Source organism: Zingiber officinale, chromosome 5B (genome assembly GCF_018446385.1).
Source record: "Zingiber officinale cultivar Zhangliang chromosome 5B, Zo_v1.1, whole genome shotgun sequence".
NCBI lineage: Eukaryota > Viridiplantae > Streptophyta > Magnoliopsida > Zingiberales > Zingiberaceae > Zingiber > Zingiber officinale.
In genome coordinates this window covers 35904623-35927655 of record NC_055995.1, presented here as the reverse complement: position 1 = coordinate 35927655, position 23033 = coordinate 35904623, and the positions used below count along the sequence as shown (strand labels likewise).

General features: G+C 40.5%; 1 non-coding gene across 1 annotated transcript; it reads left to right on the top strand.

Moving 5' to 3' along the window:
- Positions 1 to 19378: 19378 nt before the first annotated feature.
- LOC121988173 lies at positions 19379 to 19485 on the top strand. Its single transcript, XR_006113915.1, has one exon. It is a non-coding gene; the product is annotated as a small nucleolar RNA R71 (small nucleolar RNA).
- Positions 19486 to 23033: the final 3548 nt, after the last annotated feature.

Sequence of the window (23033 nt, the reverse complement as noted above, 5' to 3'; positions counted from 1 at the left end):
CACATCCTACTATTATCCTGCCTAAATTTATGTATGAAAAGTACATAATTTAACTGAAAACCAAACACACAGAGGTAAAAAACTAGCTGTGATACCAATTGTTGGATGCTACTTGGAATACCTTTATGTTTCCCTTGTATAAAAACTTGTACAAGCACAGAACTTTTCCTAGCAACCCATGTGCTCTACGGAAGTTAAACTTGGATTGCAAACGAAACTTAACATTATTAATCCAAGTTGTTCTTCGGAAGGTAAACATGGATTGGAAACGAAACTTAACATTTTTACTCCAAGTTCAACCCATGTGTTCTTCAAAAGTTAAACCATATTACAGAATTTGATTAAATATCAATTTCAAAGATTGGCTTCCAGGTTAAACATGGCGAGGCACTCGGCTTTCTTGGGTATGGGATCATCCACCACTTCCTAGACAAAGCCTTTCTCAAGGAAATTGAATATTTAAACTTCTTACAGTAACCTTAGGTTTAACTATAGAGACCACAATAGAAACACAAAATTGAAACACAAAATCGATAGCCTCTTGTGTTAGTATTTCAGGATCCATAAAAAGAACACAAACTAATTATGCAGCGGAAATAAATAATTAGTTATACCTTTCTTTGTAGCTAAAGACCTCTTGATCTTCTATTGTATTCCTCGCCTCCTTTTGGATGTCGTGTGGGCGACGATTTACCAAGATGAAATCCACCCGAACCTTCTTCTTTGCCTACAAATCTCAGCCACCCAAGGAATGCCAAAATAGGAAACTTCCTTCTCTTCTTCTTCCCCTCCAAGCAAACCGGCCATAAGAAGATGGAGCTTGATGTGCCGCCAGCCTTAAGAGAAGAAAACAAAGGGAGAAGGGAAAGAGAGAAGCATCGGCCACCAAGGAAAATAGAAGAGAGAACTTTAGGTTGTGTTGTGTTGTACCATAAGGCACCATCTACCTCTCTTTTATAATCCTTGGTGAATGCTAAAAAGGAAAGTTTTAAACAAAATTAAAACTTCCTTTTAATTCCAATCATGGAAAAAAAAGAAAATTTTAATAATAATTAAAATCTCTCTCTTTTAAATTTCCTATTGTGATGGCTACAAAAGGAAAGTTTAAAATTAAACTTCTCTTTTAAATCGTTGTTACAAAAAAGGAATGTTTTATCAAAATTAAAATCTCTATTTTTAAACCAATATAGATGGCAACAAAAAAGAAAAGATTTAAAATTTAAAACTCTCTTTTAAAACCATATGAATGGCTTCAAAAAGGAAAGATTTTAAAAATAAAATTTCTCTTTTAATCCTTTGTAGATTGCTATAAAAGGAAAGATTTTAACAAAAATTAAAATTTCTCTTTTATTTCTTTAGTGGTCGGCCCCTTGCTTGGTCGCCAAGCAAAGCTTGGTCGGCCCCTTGCTTGGTCGCCAAGTAAAGCTTGGTCGGCCCCTTGCTTGGGCACCAAGTAAGGATGTGGTCGGCCCCTAGCTTGGGTAAGAAGTTGTGCTTTGGGTGGATAAAAAGGCTTTTAATAAGAGGCTACAACAGGGACCTAAAGGAGGAATTGATTTTGGCCTCCTTATGGACTTGAGCTTCCTGTGTTCGACCCAAACACTTAACTCAAGTTCATCAACAATAACTCATATCACTAAAGAGTTATTATTGAACTACCGCACCAATCTCATATTACATTATGGACTCCTTCTTATCATGAGTGCATTAGTCTCCCTGTGTTTAAGATATCGAATGTCCATTAATTAAATGAGTTACTGACAACTCACTTAATTAATATCTAGCTCCAAGAGTAGTACCACTCAACTATATTGTCATGTCGAAACTAAGTCCACCTGCAGGGTTTACATGACAACCATTATGAGCTCCTCAAGGGGACATCATCAACCTAGATAACTAGGACACAGTTTCCTTCTATAATCAACAACATACCATATAAATAATATTATTTCTCAACTTATCGTGCCTATTGATTTAACGAATAAATCTCACCCATTGATAAATTAAAGAAATAAATACTAAGTGAATGTGCTTGTTATTATATCGGGATTAAGAGTACGCACATCCATAATAACAGAGGTTATATTTCTTTTATACAGTCAGTATAAAAAAGAACAACCTCAAATGGTCCTGCTCAATACACACATAGTGTACTAGTGTAATTTTATAGTCAAGATAAACTAATACCAAATTATACTACAACCATTCCAATGGTTTGTCCCAATCCATCTTGGTTGTGAGCTACTATTTATAATTTGTAAGGAACTGATAACATGATTTTCTGTGTGACACCACACACCATATTATCTATAATATAAATTAAATGGACAACTGTATTTTACTAAATACAGACATTTGACCAATGTGATGTTCATACAAAAAGCTAGGCTTTTAGTATACATCCTAACACAACTAATCTGCACTGAGTAGACACACTGTGGGGGATAGCCCAATGAAACAGTGACTAGACTAGGGTAAGCCAATGGGCTTTTAATGATCAAGAAGAGTAGATGACAGCTCTTGAGGAATCACCTATGTGAGAAAGAAGTGGGGCCGCTTCAAAGAGAATTGGAGGCACAATTCTTAGAGCTTCTCACAGAACCAGGTATGTTCATGGCCAAAAACGAAAACACTCATGAGAACTGAGTTGTATTAGGGAGAGTCTTGGGTGAGATTTGTCACTGCTTACACAGACGGTAGTATAGTTCAAGGACATCGTGTCTACTATCAGCCAGTGAGCAACCAGATCTTTACAAGGGAAGGTTCAAAGGGCAAAACCTACTTATCCTATACTTGAATCAACTATTGAATTCGATCATATACACTATCTCCATTCATGTGGAAGATTGTTGAATATGTGTGAATGGAGAAGAGGTGGAAGAGGATAGAAGCTCCATTGTGAATGAGACTTTAGTCCGACATTGGGAGTTTCATGGCATGTTGGTTGGTTTATATTGATTCACATGCATTGAGGATGTGAACAAATGCATGGGGAGAGGCTCTCTCTCATGCATGGGTGCACAGGGGGTGTGCAAATCCAGGGTCTGGATTGCACTGAACCATGTTGACTCGTGTGCGGGCACGACCTACGCGCACCGAATGTCGCACCGGTCGGGGCAAAATTTTTCCAAGTAGAACAACCAACATTTCTCCACATGTCATGGATGCATTAAATTTGAGATTAATGGAGAATCAGAACGGCCGTGTGATAATGAGTGAAACGGTCGGTGTTTCACTACTCGGCAAGTAATGGTCATTAATCAGCCATATCCGAGCTCCTATATAAGGAGGCTACGATCACAAGCAGAAGACACAAAGCACCACAAGCATAAGCTCTCCACCTTCTTTCCCCTCCTCCTCTGTCATGCGGGCACGACCTACACGTGCCGAATGCCGGACCGGCCGGGGCAAAATTTTTTCAAGTAGAATAACCAATATTTTTCCACGTAAACCTTTAACTGTTGTGTAACGGATGCATTAAATTCAAGATTAATGGATAATCAAAATGGTCGAGTGATAAAGAGTGAAACGGTCGGTGTTTCACCGCTCAGCGAGTAATGGTCATTAATCGACCATTAACACTATCGTTGATCTAAGCTCCTATATAAGGAGGCTGCAATCACAGGTAGAGGACACAAAGTAACACAAGAAGAAGCTCTCCACCTTCGTTCCCCTCCTCCTCTGTCATGCAACTCCTACTCGACAGAGTGCTTGTGATAGAAATTGGGTGTCACTCAGTTCACCGTGACCACCAGTGCTTGGTGGGAATCATAGTCAATTGTTGTATCCTAGGAAACAGACGCCCATATTAAGCCTCAAAGCACAGCCAGAGGTGGGCGAATCTGTTTCAAGGAAACTACGTCAATCGCAGACCTCGGTCCGCAGCTCAAAACCTGACCAGCCACTTGCCCGATCTGTCGCTCTACAACGTAGATCTACCAGACCTGTCGCTCTGCAACGCTAATCTGCCAGACCTGCCACTCTGCAACGTTGATCTACCAAACCTGCGGCTCTACAACACTGATCTGCCAGATTTGCCGCTCTGCAACACAAATCTGCCAGACCTGTCACTCTGCAACACAGACTTGCAGCTTTGTCGCTCTGCAACGCATACTTGTCGCTCTACAACATAGACCTGCCACTCTGTCGCTCTGCAATGCAGACCTATAGCTCAGCCGATCTGCCCGCTCGGCAATATAGACCTGCTACTCAGTTGATCAGCCCGCTCGACGACTCAGTCCGTTATTCGGCACGTAGTAAAAATTAACCTCTACTGATAGCCTGAGATTATCCATTCAAGTCATTTCGACTGTAAATTTAATTTAATTTAATGTAGTTTAAATTTAATTAATATCCTGTAAATTTCCGAGAATAAATTGTTTATTCCAATAAAGTATTGTTCATTTGATCCAAAGGTTTCAGGACGAGTGTGGTTGCATTCAAAGCTTTGATTATTATTATTACTTTTATATTGATTATATGTTTGTGAGAACATAAACTATAAGGTTTCTTGATCTCCTGATGGTTTTTAGAAAGGAGAAAGATAGAGACTTATGCCAAAGTATAGACCATGGTGTATGAATCTAGGAGGTTCGAAACCATATAAATTATGTGTTTTACCAGTTATTGTATTTATTTCTATTATTTTTATTTTCCACTGGATACTAATAATCCAAGCAAATAAGTTTGTTCAAACGCTATTCATTCCCTTTATCGATTCTACAAATTCGATCCTACAAATGTATAATATGCTTATAGAGAATTGTCTCCTTTAAAGGGATGATTTAGTGGATTTTTGGTAGTGACTCACTGAATATGTCACTGGTGGTATTGTAAGAGTGTGGTGTTTGAACCACATTATATTATTCTATTAGTGTCTTCCTATTTACCTTTTGTTTTTGTTGCATATATTTCACTTTTATATCATCACATATGTGCAATTTTTATTTAACATTTCATTTAAGTATTATTATGCAAGAATTTTTTTTATAAAAAAGTGCATCGTCCATTTCTGTAATCTAGTCATTCAATCCTATAGATCCAAGTTTAAATAGCCTAAAACGAATGGACCATTGTTGGTGTTGAGTTTGAAGATGCACCACGCAAATTGTTGGACACCCAACAACTTCACATGTGAGATTGTTGGTCTTCGTCATGCCATTGGGACTAGGTCTATAAATGTTGTGCACACCACCAGTTGCCTTGATTAGATTTGGAAGCTTACCATGAGCTCACTAGCAACCATTGTCTATGGTGGTAGGTCCCATCTAAGTCACCACTAAATTGGTTGTATCTAGGAAGCCCCATATGAATTGAGAGTGATGGGTGGTCCGTACAGAATGTTCAGTTTGTTAGAGGATAGTAGACTTGTTACAATAAGACAAGGGATTAATTCTTGATGAGTACATATGTTCAGAAAAAAAAATCTCTCCCACCTCCTTGCTAACTTGGCCGCCGACTATAAATTAACTCTGTGATTTACTTCTCTTTATATAACCTAGAGACGGGCTATAAAGAATGTCTGAGATAAGCATAATTACCTTATCCTATAAAAGAAAGTGCTTGGTGGGCTAGAAGAGTGAGGGTTCAATAATTCCTTTTGAGCATGATTGTAAGATTAAATCCCACGACATGCATGGGCAAATTGTAAAATACCGAAAAAGGATGAATAACCATAAGAGAATTTTTAAAAATTTTCTGAGAATTTTTCAGAGCTCGTATGACAAGTTTAAGGGGATCAATTATTGGACCAAGGGAAAACCTATTTGGGATATCCAAAAGTGAGAGTTGATTGAGGAATTCAACCTTAGGTTTAATTAAAAATAACTAAGTTTAATTTCCAAACAAATTTATTTTATTTCTTTTATTTTCTCTCTTCTCCCGAGCTCGTGCCCTAGCCTTCCTCTGCGTCGAACTCCCCTTCTCCCCCTCCCGCGACGCCGAAGCCACCAACGTCGTCTCCTCCTCTCCTCCGCGCTGCCACTGACCCCCTTCTCATATTCTCTCCCGGTTTCTCCTCTTCCCTGAGTCGTCGCTTCTTCAACTCTGCCCTAGATCGCCGACCGCCGTCCTTTGCGTGCCATGGCACCGACTAGCAGATCTCTCCCTTTTGCTTCATTACAACGCCGAGAGCGCGAGCTGACGACAGGGGTAGGTTTCTTGATGTCCTTTCTCTTAATTTTCTTCGATTTGTGCCCTAGCTCTGAGCCTTTACTATTGTTGCCGGATCACTACAGCTGTCGATCTCCTCCCATGCCCTGTTTCCTCATCAGAACAGACACGTCGCTGGATTGTCGTTGCATCACCTACCGTTCATCGTTGCTCTCTGCCATGAACAGCCCACATTGATGCCGTAACTCCTCTGTTCGTTGTTCCCATCTGCAACCAGATTTAAGGTAGGTTATGTTTGAGGATCAATGATTATTTAGGTTGTTGATAGGTTTTCTTATTGATTTCTGGATCTACTTCTTAATCCGGGCAGTAAGGTGATTTCTAGTAACTTCTTCATCTGACAGCAACATATTTGGCTGAGGATCAAGAGCAGTGACTTGGAGTTGAGGTAAGGAGTAGAGAACTATATCTTTGTTGTAGATGATTACTAGATGAATTAGGTTTATGTGTTGAATTAGGTATGATTTGGATTACATGATTAGTATGATTGGTTATTTGGATTTAGGTTTAGATTTATAATCTAATGGATGATTAGGAATTAGATAACTAACCCTAATTAATCATTAGATTTAATTTAGGTAGATTGATGGTTGTGTCGATTAGGGTTTCCCTAAATTAGTTTTGGGGATTTTATTTAGCTATTTAATTCATTGAAGTTTAGCTAAATAAAATATATGTATTGATTGATGTAGGACTCTGATTCGAGTCGAGCGTCTCAACGACAGATTGGTTGATACGATCTTCTTTTTTAGACGGGTACTTCTGACTTATCTCTTGATATAGTCATGTTAGATATGCATAATAGTTTATTTCTAGGGGTAATGATTATATTTGTATCTGCTTGATATGCCACTATCTAGTTTTTGTTGTCTGCCTATATTCCTATCTGTTATACATTCCTACTGATATTTTCTTTGATTGCCGCCATGTGTATCCCTATTCATAGAAATAGTGACTTACATTGCCTACTGTATAGTAGTCTTGTTATTCCTCATATTTGATTTGTGTACTTAGGTTGTTGATACCTAGACCATCGTATGTTTTATTTCCTTTTAGTACATTTTATATGGAGGGTATACGGTCTGTATCTACATATTTAGTGGCATGCACCATCTTGCATTATTGTATGCTGGCGATGGTCAGCTCCATTATTGTTGAGCGCATCGCTAGTTACATGGTCTGCACACACAACCACTCATGAGTTAGTGGTACATCAAGCAGGGTGTGTGCATCTTACTCTGTCAGGGCTCCGCTGGTCCGCTCCTGGGTAGCGATGACTGCAGCGTGTAGCGGATAGGGATCCCTCCCCTTGACTATTATACAGGGAGATGAGAGCATTGAGCTCCCCCACTCTGTTGGGGTAGGAGGATAGGTGTACTCCGGAAGCATCCTGTCCACTCGGTCACTCAGGAGCAGTGATGGTCGAGTACACAGTTGTCATAGCCCTACCCACTCGGTCTCACCATCGCGTGTGAGATGGTTGACTGGCGTCAGGGGTGACACATGTCATTTTTGCACCATATGCATAGATTGCATTTATTGTTTGTGATTGTTGTATTTTGGATGCTGCATTTATTTGGGTTGCATATTTTTGACATGCATACAGGTAACATTTCGTATCTGGTCTGACGACCCTTATATTCAGATAGGAGGTCCTGGTGAGTACAATTTTCTTCAGCCTTTTCAATTTACATTTTCTACTTTTGTTCAGAAAAATATACCACATGATGATTACTACTAGTCATATCTTATTATGCATGTCTATCTGGTATCCGCTGAGTTCTTGAACTCACCCCGTTGATTATTCTTATTTCAGGTTGAAGTCGTCAGGAGGTTCCAACTGCTAGTCCCCTTGCCACAAGGATTTTCGCTTTGGTCTTTTGGTTTCTATTTATTTGTTTAGAGCTATGTTTCAGACTTGTTCTGGTTTTGGTACTCTAGATTTTTTATGGCTTATCTTTGAGTAATATACTGGTTGGGTTTTGTTTGCTTGGTGGATTGTATTTGGTATGTTTTGCTACACGCCTGCCAGGCGGGCAGAAGAGGTAAGTTTAAATGATATTTTCATTTTCTTTTGCATTGTGTGGACAACCGGAGGCTATTTTATTATAACTGCGTAGATGGTTTTGTTTTTGTTTGATATATATACCAGCCATGTTGGCTGATGAGTGTGAGCCCTGAGGGATATGTATATAAGTCTCAGATTGTCACTCGTACAAGGGAGATGTTGTCGAAATTTCTTTTGGCAGGAACTACCTAGAGCGTGACATAAATAACCTATATCCTAATATAAGGGGGCTTCATGATTAAATTGTTATTATCTATGCTAGTAATGTTGATTTCATTAGTTAAGAGTTGGTTAATAAAATAATCTTTTTAAAACACAAATTGCCATTAAGGAACACTACAAGAAAATCCAAATAATCTTTGGTCATTAATTAATGGCAAAATTTAAATTTCATCGTTAATTAGTAACATAATTTAATTTTCATCACTAATTAACGATCAAAGATTATTTTGATCGAGCGATGGAAATAAAAAAATCATCACTAATTAGCAATAAAACTAAATATAGATATAAATTTCCGTCGCTAATTTGCAACAAAAATTAATACTCGCCGCTAATTAATGCTTAAATTCCGTCACTATTTAGCAATGGAAATTAAAATTTCATTGCTAAATCTCAATCAAATTAGGGTTCTCAAATTTTTTTTCTTCTCTCATGCTCTCTCCTCTTTGGCGATCTCCTCTTTGGTTCCCCAATGTTCTCTGGCATTCTCCTCTTTGGCACACACATGTTCTCCTCTTCAGCGGCTAGGTAACACTCTCTCCTCTTCGACTACCTCTCCCATCCCATCTCTGTGGCCAAGCTAGCCCTGACCCCTTGGCCGTGAACTTGGCCAACCATGTCCAAGTTGCTCATGGCTCCTTAGTTGCGAGCTTGGTTGCTAGCGACCAGGGGACCATAAGCTTAGCCGGTCACAACCAAGCTGCCCATGGTCCCCTAGCTATGAGCTTGGTCGGCTTCAACTAAGCTACTCCTGGTCCCCTAGCCATGAGCTATTACGAAGCCTCAAGTGCATGACTACGTAATCAACAATAAAATATCAATCCCATAGGGATTGATGAACACTAGTAAATTCACACAGTTAGCTAGCTAGCAATCAAAATATTGGTTGAAGTTCTTCGAACTAAAGTTGAGAAAGTAAAAGAGAGGAAGAGAGCTTTGAGGAGAATTGATCAAGGGGAGTATTCTAGGAGTTTGATTTTATTGTAATATTGATCAATGTATTATGGATTTTTCATCTCAAATTCAATATCTTTATGTAATGTAGAAAGTCTAACTAAATGTTGACACTCCCCTGTGGTGGTCGTGTCCGAGTGTTTCTCCCTTGATTACTTGATGCCCTAAGGTAGTAGAGATAACTAGGATGCCCGATTAAAGGATTACCCTTTGTCACTTATGGATCCCTAGTCATACGATCATAGATTATATAATAAACCTATTAATATAAAATAAGAAACAACTCATCAAACCTAATTAGATTCTTTCATGTAAGAGACTACTTTCCTTTCAAGGCAATGCCCATGAAAGTCCGGTTACCCCCTATCACGAGGTCTCCAGTCATACAATCCAAAGAATTCCCTCTACACGGTAAGCGATCTATACATCCAATTAATTAAATATGAAAATTAAGTACAAGCACATCACACACATGTTTAATCAAATGGATATAAGGCATAAACATGTCATTAGAAGGAAAATTGGCAAATTCATAGAGTTCATATCAATCTCACATTACAATTACTCTCTTAATTCTAAAACAATGGGATCTACTCCATAACAAGGACAATTGAACCCAAAGGCATTAAGATTATAAGATTCCTAAAAAATTCAAGAGAGAAGAGAGAATGAAAGCTTATCCAAGTGAGATGTTAGGTCATTGGATCTAATCCTTGCATTTTGAGAAGATGAAGACGTCAGAAGTGGCCTTGGATCACCGAAGGAGGTGTAGTCGGAGGGTGAATTTTGACCTGGAGTCTCCCCAAGGGGAAAACTCTCCTCTGCTTAAAAGGGAGAAGAACTCCCCTATTCTAAGCAAGACACAGCCTCGTAACATAGGTCGTGTCACGGCCATACCAACTTGGCACGACCAGATCTTGAGAACTTAGATCTAAGGGAGCGCAATTGTGTCTCCTGGACACGGCCATGTATTGAAGTCTTGGACCAGAAGAGGCACGGCTGTGTAGATCCACACGACCACCTCCCTCTTGGCTTATGAAATGGCCTCTCCTGGGCCTCTAGAAAGACACGGTCGTGTCTTGAGGCACGACCATGTCCTATCTCTTTTATAGCATGAGAGGTACAGCCATGTAGATCCATACAGTCATGCCCCTTTTGTGCTCTAAAAGACACACAACTTTGGATATTAGAGACATGGTCGTGCTAAGAGGCACGACCATGTCATGACTTCTTCTTGATATTGTTTGGAGGTGTGTTTTATCTCCATTTCTTCTCCAAATAGTAATATGTCAATCAGAAAACTACAAAAGAGCATATCTATGATAAAGATAGCAATAATACTAAAATAATGATAAAATGTGGTGCAACAATATGGAATATAATCAAGAAATGTAAATAGATGTGAGTTAAAATAAGGTTAAAATGATAATCCCAATTAATATCATTGATTATCCCTGGGGGTGACCGGCCCGATCCCACAGAAGTTTTCCACCGGCCACTAGGGTAAATCGGGAAGCAGGCGCAGCAGGCAACCCAAGAGCCCAACATCCTTTGATTGCGACCCCTATTTGGAGGAAAAATTTCTACAAATATGCCACAGTTGAGAATCGAACCGTGAATATCTAGGTGACAATCTGGATGTCCTACCATGGAACCATAGCCCCGGGGGCGTTAAAATAAGGATAAAAGTATATACAAACTATCCACATCACACCCCCATACTTAAACTTTTGCTTGTCCTCAATCAAAACTCTGCAATCTAGACTCATGTGCTCGTATAGTACCTCATAATCCCTAGTAAAATTATCTAACTCTATCAACTAGTTTCATTTATGAGCATGATCATAAAGTAACTCAAGTATATGGTCTAAGTTTAAGTTCTCATGCACAGTGCATTAAGTGGCCTAAAGTTTTTCAAGTATCATTCTCTAAGCCTATTCAAGTCGTCATGTAACTGTGTTCCTTATTTTTTTCAGCGATAGATACTTACCTACTACACGCTTAGTTCATCCCTCCTAATGTACCCTAGGTCTCAAAGGAATGCTCGATATCAAGGGAAACTTAGCATTTATTTCTCTAGTAACCTAACTTGGTCTCAAAGGGGTAAATTGCTAGGTTCCACTTGTGAAACTATTTTTTATATCCCTTATTTAATGTAACTCCTTTTTTTCTTTTCTTTTTTTTCTTTTTTTTTTGCGCTTCAAACATAGCACTTACAAATGCAAATAGGTATAAATGTAGAGATATTTTAATTTTTCCAAGCAGGCTTATATGATTCAAGCCTCATCTAGTAACCTAGATGTAGTTTAGGAGATTACCATGGTATATAAGTACTTACGAGTTTTATGAATCATGATTATTTTCAGAGTTTTCAACTATTTAAACTTAGGCAAAGTGAGGTAAGATCCTTAAGTTAGACAATTCCTTAAATCTTTCTCAATATAAAGCAATGCTCATTTTATGCTGCTAGAGATAGATAAAAATAGCTCACTAAACATATTTGCACTAACAAAGCACCATAACATAGTCTAGATCATGAACATGCTAGAGATTTTTGCTATTGGACATGTCAGTAGTAAAGTGAGATTAATGCACTCAAAATGCCACCAAATGACAAGTCTTAACTCAAAAAATAAACTGAAGCGAAGTAAACAACATGCAATTGAAATAAAGCAAACAATGTGACCAAAATAAGACTAAAGCAAAGCAGATATGTACATATATACAATCCCCTAGACTTGATCATTTCATCATCCCGATGAAATCACTCCATTGGTGGAGGGTGGTATGTCAGTATCAGATGGGAAAGAGGATACTTAGGAGGTGGTCCATCGTTATGGTGATGACCTTGGGGCTTAACCAGAAAAGTAGGTAGACCTAACTCATGGTTAAAGCCCTCGTGATACTCATAAAGTGAGGCCACATGCTGGCTAGTATAGTATATGGTATATCTAAAATATCTCTCTCTCTCTCTATCCAAATAATAATCCTTATTAAACTATGCTACCTGTCTCTAAAAAGTCCTCATCATTTGAAAATGATCATGAAGCTCTTGAAATTGTTCAAGAGACAAAGTATAGTGTCTTTCCAACATGAGTTGGTTGGCACTTTGTCTCTCTTGGAGAGCATCCCAAGATGCATGAAAATCTAAGAAATCAAATCTAGAGTGACCTATACTACCATGGGAAAAAGAGGGACTAGTTGGCTCAGGAAAAGTATTTGGCCCTAGGTGTCTTAAAGATGAGGCTTCAAGTTGCACTAGAGGGATGAGGGTAACCTTAGGTGCTAGATCCTTAATCATCCAATTATTAGGATTGCGAATTGTGGTTCGATTAGGGTTTGGAAGAAGGAGTGGAAATTTATCCCTCTTTGGAAAGGCAAAGCCATTTTCATGCTGACAAATTTATTTTCATAGCAAGACATGTATCAATATCAATTTTAGAGTTGCTATGAATAATGTCAAAATCAAAAAGTTTGCATTGCACATTTAAAACAATATGAGTTATCAGTCCACCAAAAACTATCATACCTGAAGAAACCTTCTAGGCTCTAGCAAGGGTCTATAGAAAATGAAAATCCATGTTAAAGTCCACTTTATTAAGCATAACCCAAAATGGAAAAAACTCTATCTTTCTCACCACCCCATCACTCTCACCTGTACCAAAGATTATTTTACTCATTACATGGTGAAGATATCGAAAGACAGGATTTTGTATATATGAAGTTTTTGATCATTTCCTTTACACCAGTGATATCATTCCAAAAAGAATTTCTATTGAAATTATGATTAAATTTAAGAAAATCATCTGTAGGCGAGTTGAAATAATTATTAAAATCAAATAAAGACCATTGATAATCATGATTCAACAATCGAAAGCTAATTTTCCCATCATGATCATCTCAGAGTGGAAATGGATCTCTATCGAACTTAGGAATTCCAAGATAATACAGGGATAGGTTAGATGATGTGTATACATTAAATTACTCCAATCAAAGACACTAATTAGTCAATCAATGTCATCTTTAATTCCTAACACAGTCATGGTAGTTTCATCAAGGTAACAAGTGCAAACTATTGGTGGTCGTTGGTGGCCGGCTATCGGAGGGTTGAATAGCCCTGCATAATATAAAAACAAATACCCTTATCGAACTTTTAAAAGAACACTTACGTAAATTAAATAAAAAAAGAAACTAAAAAGATAAGGCTCACAGATTTGACTTGGTTACAATCGGGGAGGTTGTTAATCCAAGGAATGAATCACACTAAGTATCTCCTTCAGGCGGAGAAGCCTCTTACAGCAGTAAAAGCACAGAAATGAGAAGCTTAAACTAAAAGAAGAGTTCACAAGTGTTGTAATGTTAATTGCTTGTTGATTGAAAAGCTTCTGGACCAAGGCTGTATTTATAGCCTTGGTCGGGGCGCCTAGAGGGTTCCAGACGCATAGAAGGGGATAAAACTTTATCCTGTTCGCAACGGATCATGGTCAAACATGATCTGGTCAAAGTCGGGTTTTGAGCGCCCGGAATCGCTTCGGGCACCCGGACCACTAAAGTCAACATGGTTGACTTTTTTCGATCCGGGCCTTCTGCTCTAGTTCAGCTCGCCTCAGTCCGGGTCTTTCGCTTTGATTCCGCTCGCTTGGGTGATTTTGGCCAACCGAAATAAGGCTCATCCAAACCTAATTTTGGCCTTCTAGAGCAACCTTCCGCTCCAGCTTCTCGTCCTTCGGAAACGTCGCGCGCTTCCTTCTCGTCCACCCACGTACTCTTCCGCAGCACCTCGTCCCTCGGACGCACCGAGGCCGTCGGCTCTTTCCCGTGTCGTCTTTCTCGCTAGCTGCGTCTTTTGTTCGACTTCTTGTGTTCCTAAGCTTCTGCACACTTAGACACAAGGTTAAAACAAGAATATCAAATCTAGCATTTTAATCTTGATTTCTGAAAATAATACCAAAATAATTTCCATTACATTCATCGTGTGTTATCCACTTGCCTTTGTCTTTGCTTGAAGTTCTTTCTTTGTCTTTATCTAAGTCCTTTCCCTTTCCTTTTCTATGGTCGTCACCACCACTCAAACCACAAACACCTCTTCAGATTCTTTTCAAAATATTGGACATTTTGAAAGTTTATCTTAGGGTGGAGCTTAGGGAGGAATAAAGAAGAAGAACAAAGTCTTGAGAAAATGTGAACTTTTAGGAAGTGGGAGAATATCTTAGATCTAGGTATAGATCTTAAGAAGTGCTTAGAGGTTAGAGGAAAGAAAGTGAGGAAAGTGATGCTTATATGATCAAAGAATGGAGAAAGGGAAGAATTGGGAGTTGTAGGAAGGAGAAGGAGAGAAGAGCGGTTGTGTGGCGAAGTGGTATGACCGTGTGAGAAGGAGGCACGCTCGTGCCCTAATTTATTTGGGTATGGGTTATTACCACACGACCATGTTTCAAGACACGACCAAGTAATTAGTTTAGTCATCATGTAGGACACGTTCATGCCCTTAGACATGGTGGTTCAAGACTAAGATTGGCTTTATTGGTGGGGAATTTACACGGTCGTGTCAAATGACACGGTCGATGCTTGATTAGGCTTGGTATGGAGGATGAAGTCTGCATGATTAGGAGCTCGGCTAGAGGCATGACTGTGTCTTATGACACGGTCGAAACAAGGATACCTTACACGGCCATGTCAAATGGCAAGGCCAAGTTATGGTTTGACATGACCATGTCAAGTAACATGGTTGGAATAAAATTTTCACATACGATCATGTCAAGTGACACGGTCTGAGCATGGCTTAGCTCTGCTAAATAAAGATTCTTCCTACCAAAAAGACACGACCATGTCAAATGACACTGCTCAATCATTAGTGCACTTAAGAAGGAAGGCATAATCGTATCTAAGTAGAAACGGTTGGGGCATGAAAAACTGTATTTTCTCCTTAATTCCTCCATTTATTTGCCCATGATCTCTCCACACCCATGCCAACGCTATGACTATCTAGTGAAGGTTGGTTAACCTACATAAAAAGATAAAAGTTCATTAGACTCAATAAGAAACAAAACACTAAAACAAAAAAAAAAGAACCCTTGGGTTGCTTCCTAAGAAATGTTCGTTTAAGATCTCAAGCTCGACCCCAACTAACTCAATCTAAAGCCAAGTTCTTGGAGGGTTGGATTTTCCCTCTAAGGGTGGTTGCATCCTATTCCTCCCTTATCTGGGCTCTTGTTGGACAAAGATATTTTTGATTTTATGTCAAGGGCTTCATTCCTTGCTTACTGGACTAAGTGCTACATCCAGTGGCCTCATGTGGGGATGGAACAAATTCTGTTCTTGTTGGAACTCATCCAACCTTTGTAAAAACTTTTGAGAGAAGAAACATGGTTAGAGAACTTAGTGTTGGTGCGGTTAGCACTAACGGTCTAATCCATGTTTTGATAAATGACAAAATATGTTAAGTTAGTTTTGTTATTTTTCTAACACTCTAAACCGAGTGTGTAGGAGAAGCCCAGACAGGTCGACAGGCTGACCTAATGTATGGCACGAAGCCCAGCTAGGTCGACGGGCCGATCGGATAGCTGGCATAAAGTTCAAACGGGTCGACGGCTGACCGGACGTTTGGCACGAAGTCTAGCTAGGTCGACGGGCTGACCGGATAGCTAGCGCGAAGTCCAGACGGGTCTAAGGACTGACCGGATGTCTGGCAGGTAAGTAAAGGTAAGTTACTGGAGGGGAGTGACTATGAGGACTCATTCCCGGGAAGGGAACTTAAGCGCCGATCCGACTTAGAACCATTTCGGAACTCTAAGTCGAGATCGTGACTAGATTCCGATCTCGGAAAGAAGGAATCTAAGTCATACTTTTCTATTGAATTATAAACTGTGCTAATAATCTATTTTGCAGGATATATGAGTGCCTCGGACTAACGTTTTTCTTGCAGGAAGGAGTCTGCTGAAAAACATGTTCTGGGCACTCGGGAGGTACCCAGTCGCCCGGAGGTGAACTTTTATCCCCAACATCACTGAGGCACGTGGAGCTCACTGGTTGGCTTGGCTGCGTCACCACCAGGGCGCCCTGAAGGTTCCAGGCGCCCCGAACCTCCTATATAAGGAGGGTCAAGGCTGAAGTTCAACACACAACTAACGATCAGATCTTCAAGTGCTCCTGCGACGCTGCCAAAAACTCACCGACAAGTTTTATTTCCTCCTATCTTAGTTTTCATAATTGTCAGTATTTTCTTTACCAATAATTTCTGTACTTTCATTATAACTCTGATTTCAAATTATTAGTAATTACCCATCGAAAACACCCTTGTGTGCGGGCCTTGGAGTAGGAGTCGACACAGGCTCCGAACCAAGTAAAAATTACTTGTGTCATCTCTCATTACTTTACTTTTTCCGCTGCGTACTCTCGTCATTTTTTAAAATTGATATTCACCCCCCTCCCCCTCTATCGACTTTCATGACCCAACACTTAGAAAGATTAAATTCTAGTCTATCCTTCCCTATCTTTAAAGACAATTTATAATTTTTAACATCAATCAATGCTCCTGTTGTGGCGAGGAAGGACCTTCCAAAAATTATAGGAATCTTGGGGCCCTCTTCCATGTCAAGTACCACAAAATCAATAGGGATGATACAACCCCCTACTTTCACCAGCACATTCTCAATGATATCAAGCAGATATCGACATTAATGATCAGCAAATTGAAGTGCCATGGTGACCAATTTCAGTTCACTAAGTTCCAACTTATTACAAATTAATAACGAAATGAGGCTAACACTAGCCTCTAAATCATAGAAAGTTTTACTAAAAAGTATTGTTCCTATCTTGCAAGGAAATGAAAAGCTTTTATGATTCTTGAACTTTGGAGGCAATGAGTCCATCAGTAGGGCACTACACTCCTTGATTAATGCCACAATCTTGAATCTATCTTTCTTGTACTTATTTGACACTAACTCCTTCATGAATTTGATAAATTTTGACATTTGTTGCAGTATGTCCATCAAAGGGATCTCGATGTAGAGCAACTTAACTTTCTCCAAAAACTTACCAAATTCTTCATCTTTATTTGTGTTGATTAGTCTTTAAAGGAAAGAGATCAGCTGCATTGTTGGTTGAGTGGGAGAATGCCCTTCAACCTCAATGGTACTCTCCTCCTCCTCTTGGGTGCCACCATTATGAGAGGAGGATGGAGAGAGGTCTACATTAGTCGCTAGTCCCATCCGTGAAGCAGTTACTTGGGGTTCCCCCAAGGTTCGTCTACTCCTAAGTTCAACTCTGTTGCAGTGCTCGACTGGGTTTACATATCATTTTCCTAGAAATAACTTGGGTGTTCTAGAGGATGATGTAGCTATCTAGGCTACTTGGCTATTCAACATCTTCATATGTTTTTCAGAGTTTTCCATTCTTTGACTTGGTTGTTTGATGCCATTCTTCATTTCAAGTTGATTTGGTAAGATCTTCTCAAGCAGATTTTTAGTCTTTGATGGTTGATAACTCTATTGTTGTTAAGGTTGGAAGTTTTGTTGTTGCCCCGGTTGATAGCTCTTTTGTTGACTTGGTTGATAACTTTTCTCTTGATTATTCTTATAAGAGAAGTTAGGATGATTTCTCCACCCGGGATTATAAGTGTTGGAGTATGGATTGTTTTGTCTCAAATTGAAGTTGTCATTACATCACATTGTTCAATTTGAGCTAGTTGTGCAATAATAGCTTCAAGTGGATAAGCTTCTTAAATATGATCCATATCTCCATAAGAGTCGCAAACTCCCATAATTATACTCACCGGATGGGAACTCATTAATTCAAACTTCTTTGACAAAGCATCAACCATTGTAGATATCAAACTCAAAGTATCATGGTCATATTTATCGGGTATTTTGATTGGATTTCAAGGAAAAAATCATTCCACTTCTTTCTGATATCCACTGGTGATGATTAAGCATCACACTCTCTATGATCTCTTTAGTTTATCTAGACTTTTGTTCATGACTGCTCCACCAGATGTGGAGTCAAGAGACACTTTAGTTTTGTTGTGTCCAAAGGATGTCCACATATCTCCACAATGACATGATATTGTCCACTTTGGGCCAGACCCTCATGGTTTTGTTCTTGGGCTCTCCCCAAAAAGCCCTCATGCCAATGGAGATATCCTATATCCTTTTAAACTCATGATCTTTACCAAATCTTTCCAATATGGAACTTTGATTGAACCCCAACAGTCCTTCCTCAAACGAAGGACCACAATTACTCTCATGGTTCGGGCCTCCTCGCCAGCATCTAGTCACCCTGACTTGCTCTGGGCCTCCCCGCAAGCATCCGCATCCGGTCACCTTGACCTACTCTGAGCCTCCCCACGAGCATTCAGTCACCTTTACCTACTTGGATCTCCCTGTGAGCATCCGGTCACCCTGACCTGCTCGCCTCCCTATAAGTATCGGGTCACCCTAAACTGCTCCAAGCCTCCTCGCAAGTATCTAGTCATCCTAACCTGCTTCGGGCCTCCCAGCGAGTATCCGGTCATCCTGACCTGCTTTGGGGCCTTTCCCACAAGCATATGGTCATCTTGACCTGCTCTAGGCCTCCCCGTGAGCATTCGCTTCCGGTCACTCTTGACCTACTCCGGGCCTCCCTACAAGCATCCAGTCAATCTGACTTACCCCGAGCCTACCTTTAACTTCGTTCAAAGCCACCCCACATTGCATATGGTCTAGACCATGACTCTGATACCATTTGTTGAGACTAAAGGATGTCCACATATCTCCACAGTGGCTTGATATTGTCCACTTTGGGCCTAGACCCTCATGGCTTTGCTCTTGTGATCTCCCCAAAAGACCTCACGTCAATAGAGATATCCTACATGCCTTTAAACTCATGATCTTTACCAAATCTTTTCAATGTGGGACTTTGATTGAACCCCAACAAGTCTGATAGTTGATTCCATTATAGAAAGTGTGAATCACTAGCCATTTTTCCAATCCATGACATGGATATGATCTGAGCATACTTTTAAATCTATCCGACACTTCATAAAGAGATTCCATATTAGTCTATTTGAAGCTAGCAATCTAATTTCTCATATGTGATATTTTACTTGATGGGTAGAATTTGTCTAGGAATACTTTTTCACATTCACCCAAGATGTAATATTGTTTTTTGGTAAAGAAGTGAGCCAGAGTTTCACTCTCTCTCAAAGAAAAACCAAATAGGAGTAGCTTGACTACACCTATTGGTACTCCATTCATGCTTATTTTTTCATAAATTTCATAAAATACCTCAAGTGTTTGTTTGGGTCCTCATGTGAGCTTCCACTAAACTAATATTGTTAGACCATCGTGATTGCTGCAGACTTAATCTTAAAATTATTAGCTCCAACGGTCGATCTAGTAATACTAGACTAGTGACCTTGAGCATAGGTGTTGCACAATCTTTGAGAGGTTTGTTTGCCATGTTTTATATTGCTTGCTCCTCTTGTTGCTTTCACAGAATTTTCCTTCTTTTGAAGGTTCTTTCAATCTCAAGATCTATAGATAATAACTATCTTACAAAATTAGACCTTTGCATACAAGAAAAAGACAATTTAAGAATAGTTATTTGTATTTTCTGAATATAGAAGAATGTAAGTGTAGAAATTAAAATTATAAGAATTAAATATGTGAAAATTAAAGGAAATAAAAGTGCAAACTATATACAAATATTTACAACGTCTAGTCTCACTTAAGTGTCTGTCACTAATGTCAAACAATCCCTGTTGGTGCAATATTCCCTAGGTCAAGGTTGACCGTGTTAACTGAGCCTGAATTGAGTCAAGCTCGAGTCTTGATGTTGTGGTTTCAATGTTTGACAATACATGGAGAGAAGACATGGAGATTGCAGGTGCAATTGTTCATGTGGTGAGATTATAAAGGAAAGTCAAGTAGGTCAAAGTTGACTGGATACTTGACTGGAAATCCTAGTGAGTGAAGCTAGGTAAAAGTCCTAGTGAGTGAAGTCAAGCAAATGGAAAGTCCTAACTGGGAAGTTATGCAATGGGAAGTCCTGGTGAGTGAAGCTAGGCAGAAGGAAATCCTGGTGAGTGAAGCCAGGTGAAACCAAAACAGCACCCAAACCCTATAGAGAAGCGTCGGTGTAGAGTACAAATTCGTCCTCTCTAGAAGGTAAAACCAAAACTGGAGCCGACACTAATCTCCGCTTCAGCTCCTGAAAGCTGGTCTCGCAATCCTTGGACCACGTGAACTTCACACCTTTCCTGGTAAGGCGTGTCAGCGGCATAGCAATACGTGAGAAACCCTCGACAAAATGTCGGTAATATCCGGCCAATCCCAGAAAACTGCTGATCTCCTGAACTGACTTTGGCTGCTCCCAACTGGTGACAGCCTCGATCTTCTGAGGATCAACTGAAATACCTCTGCTAAAAACCACGTGTCCCAGAAAACCGACTGAGGATAACCAGAATGCACACTTGCTGAACTTCGCGTACAGCTGATGTCGTCTAAGAGTCTCCAAGACTATACGAAGATGTTGTGCATGCTCCTCCTTGGAATGCGAGTAGACCAATATATCATCGATGAAAACGATAACAAACTGGTCCAGATACTCCATAAAAATGTGGTTCATCAAGTCCATAAACACCGCTGGAGCATTGGTAAGCCCAAATGGCATTACCAGAAACTAATAATGACCGTATCTCGTACGGAAAGCTGTCTTCTGAATATCTGAGTCTCTGACCCTCAACTGCCGGATCGTAGATCAATCTTAGAATACACTGATGTACCTCTGAGCTGATCAAACAAATCCTCGATCCATGGTAGAGGATATTTATTTTTGACGGTCACTGCATTCAGCTGTCTGTAGTCAATACATAATCTCATAGTGCCGTCCTTTTTCTTGACAAATAATACCGGAGAACCCCATGGAGAAACACTAGGGCGAATGAATCCCCTGTCTAAAAGCTCCTGGAGTTGAACCTTCAGCTCGTTCAACTCTTTTGGTGCCACACGATAAGGAGCTTTCGATGCCGGTGCGGTCCCCGGAATCAGCTCAATAGCGAACTCCACTTGCCTTCTGGGAGGCAAACCTGGTAACTCCTCTGGGAATACATCCGGATACTCTCGGACTACCGGAACGTCGGAGAGCTGCGAACTACCGCTGTCCTCAATACTAATCAAAGATAACAGAAATCCCTGACAGCCATGTGACAGCAGCTTCTGAGCCTGAATCGCCGAAATGATCGATATGTCGTCGTCTCTGATGTCAGTGAAATCCCACGAGGGTTGGTTCGGAGGCTGGAATGTGACCACCCTCGTCTGGCAATCAACTGTGGCATGATATGCTGACAAACAATCCATGCCAAGAATGATATCAAACTCGACCATCTCCAATACTAGAAGATCTACCGTAAGTATCATGTTGCCAAAGTCTAACGGGCAACCTCTGACCTCCTGGGTGACGTCTAAAGTATCACCGGACGGTAGGGAGACGGTCAATCGCTGCAGTCTAAAAGTAGGTAATCTACCAATCTCCCGCATAAAGGTACGGGATATAAAAGAGTGCGAGCTACCAGTATCAATCAATATATCAGCGGAAAATGTATAAATGGAAATCATACCGCGGAAAACGGATCCGTCGGCCCGCTGTGCATCCTCCCTGGTAATCGCATGAACACGTCCAGTCTCTGGCGGAGGAGGAGGTGGTAACGCTGCCAGCGGCTGCTGCGGCTGGGCAGAAGCCTGCCACTGAGGCGCTGCTGGATAATGTGCCAGAGAAGACTGAGAAGGCGGCGACTGATATTGTGTCGATGGCTGGGACTGAGTCTGGTACTGGCCTAGAGGCTGAGGCTGCATCTGATATTGCCCCTGCGTCGGATAATAAGGTCTTGGAACAGAACTCTGGGGTGCTATGGAAGCACTGGAGTACTCCTGTCCAAGCATGCCAAATGTCGCTGTTGCAGGTGAAGCACTCCGTTGCTGGCCATGCGAAGGTTGGGCTCTTCGCCCTCCTCGATAAGTTCCGGACTGACTGGACTGTCCTCCATGATCAGACCCTCCGGAAGTCATATGTTGTGTCTTCTGCGGACAATCTCGGCTCTGGTGCCTAGGCAGTTTGCAATGAAAGCAAACTGACTGTCCCAGAGAGCAGGCTGAGGTGATGTGATCTCTGGACCCACATCTGAAACAGCGAATGTCGTTGGCAGGTTGTTTCCGGTTCTGCTGGGGAGACCGGAAACATCCTGAAGAAGACTGCCCTAATTTCTGAGGTTTACGTGATACCCCAGATGTACCCTGATCTGACCGACTACGCCTGCTCTACTGTGGTGTAGCCTGAGGTTGCTGGATCTACCCAGATGTCTGACCCGGCTGTTTCCTTTTTCTATATGGAAACACTCTCTGCTGCGCTGACTCAATCAATAGGGCTCTGTCTAAAGTCTCCAGATAGGAAGTGGTACCAAGACCGGCAAGTCTTACTTACAAATGTCCATCCAACCCCTGAATGAACTGCTGTATACGTGAACTATCTTCCGCAACAAGCTCTGGACAAAATCTAGCCAATCTGTCAAACTCTGCATTATACTCAGTCACTGTCCGATTGTTCTGTCGCAGACTCAGGAAATCATGCCGGCGAGCCATCTGAT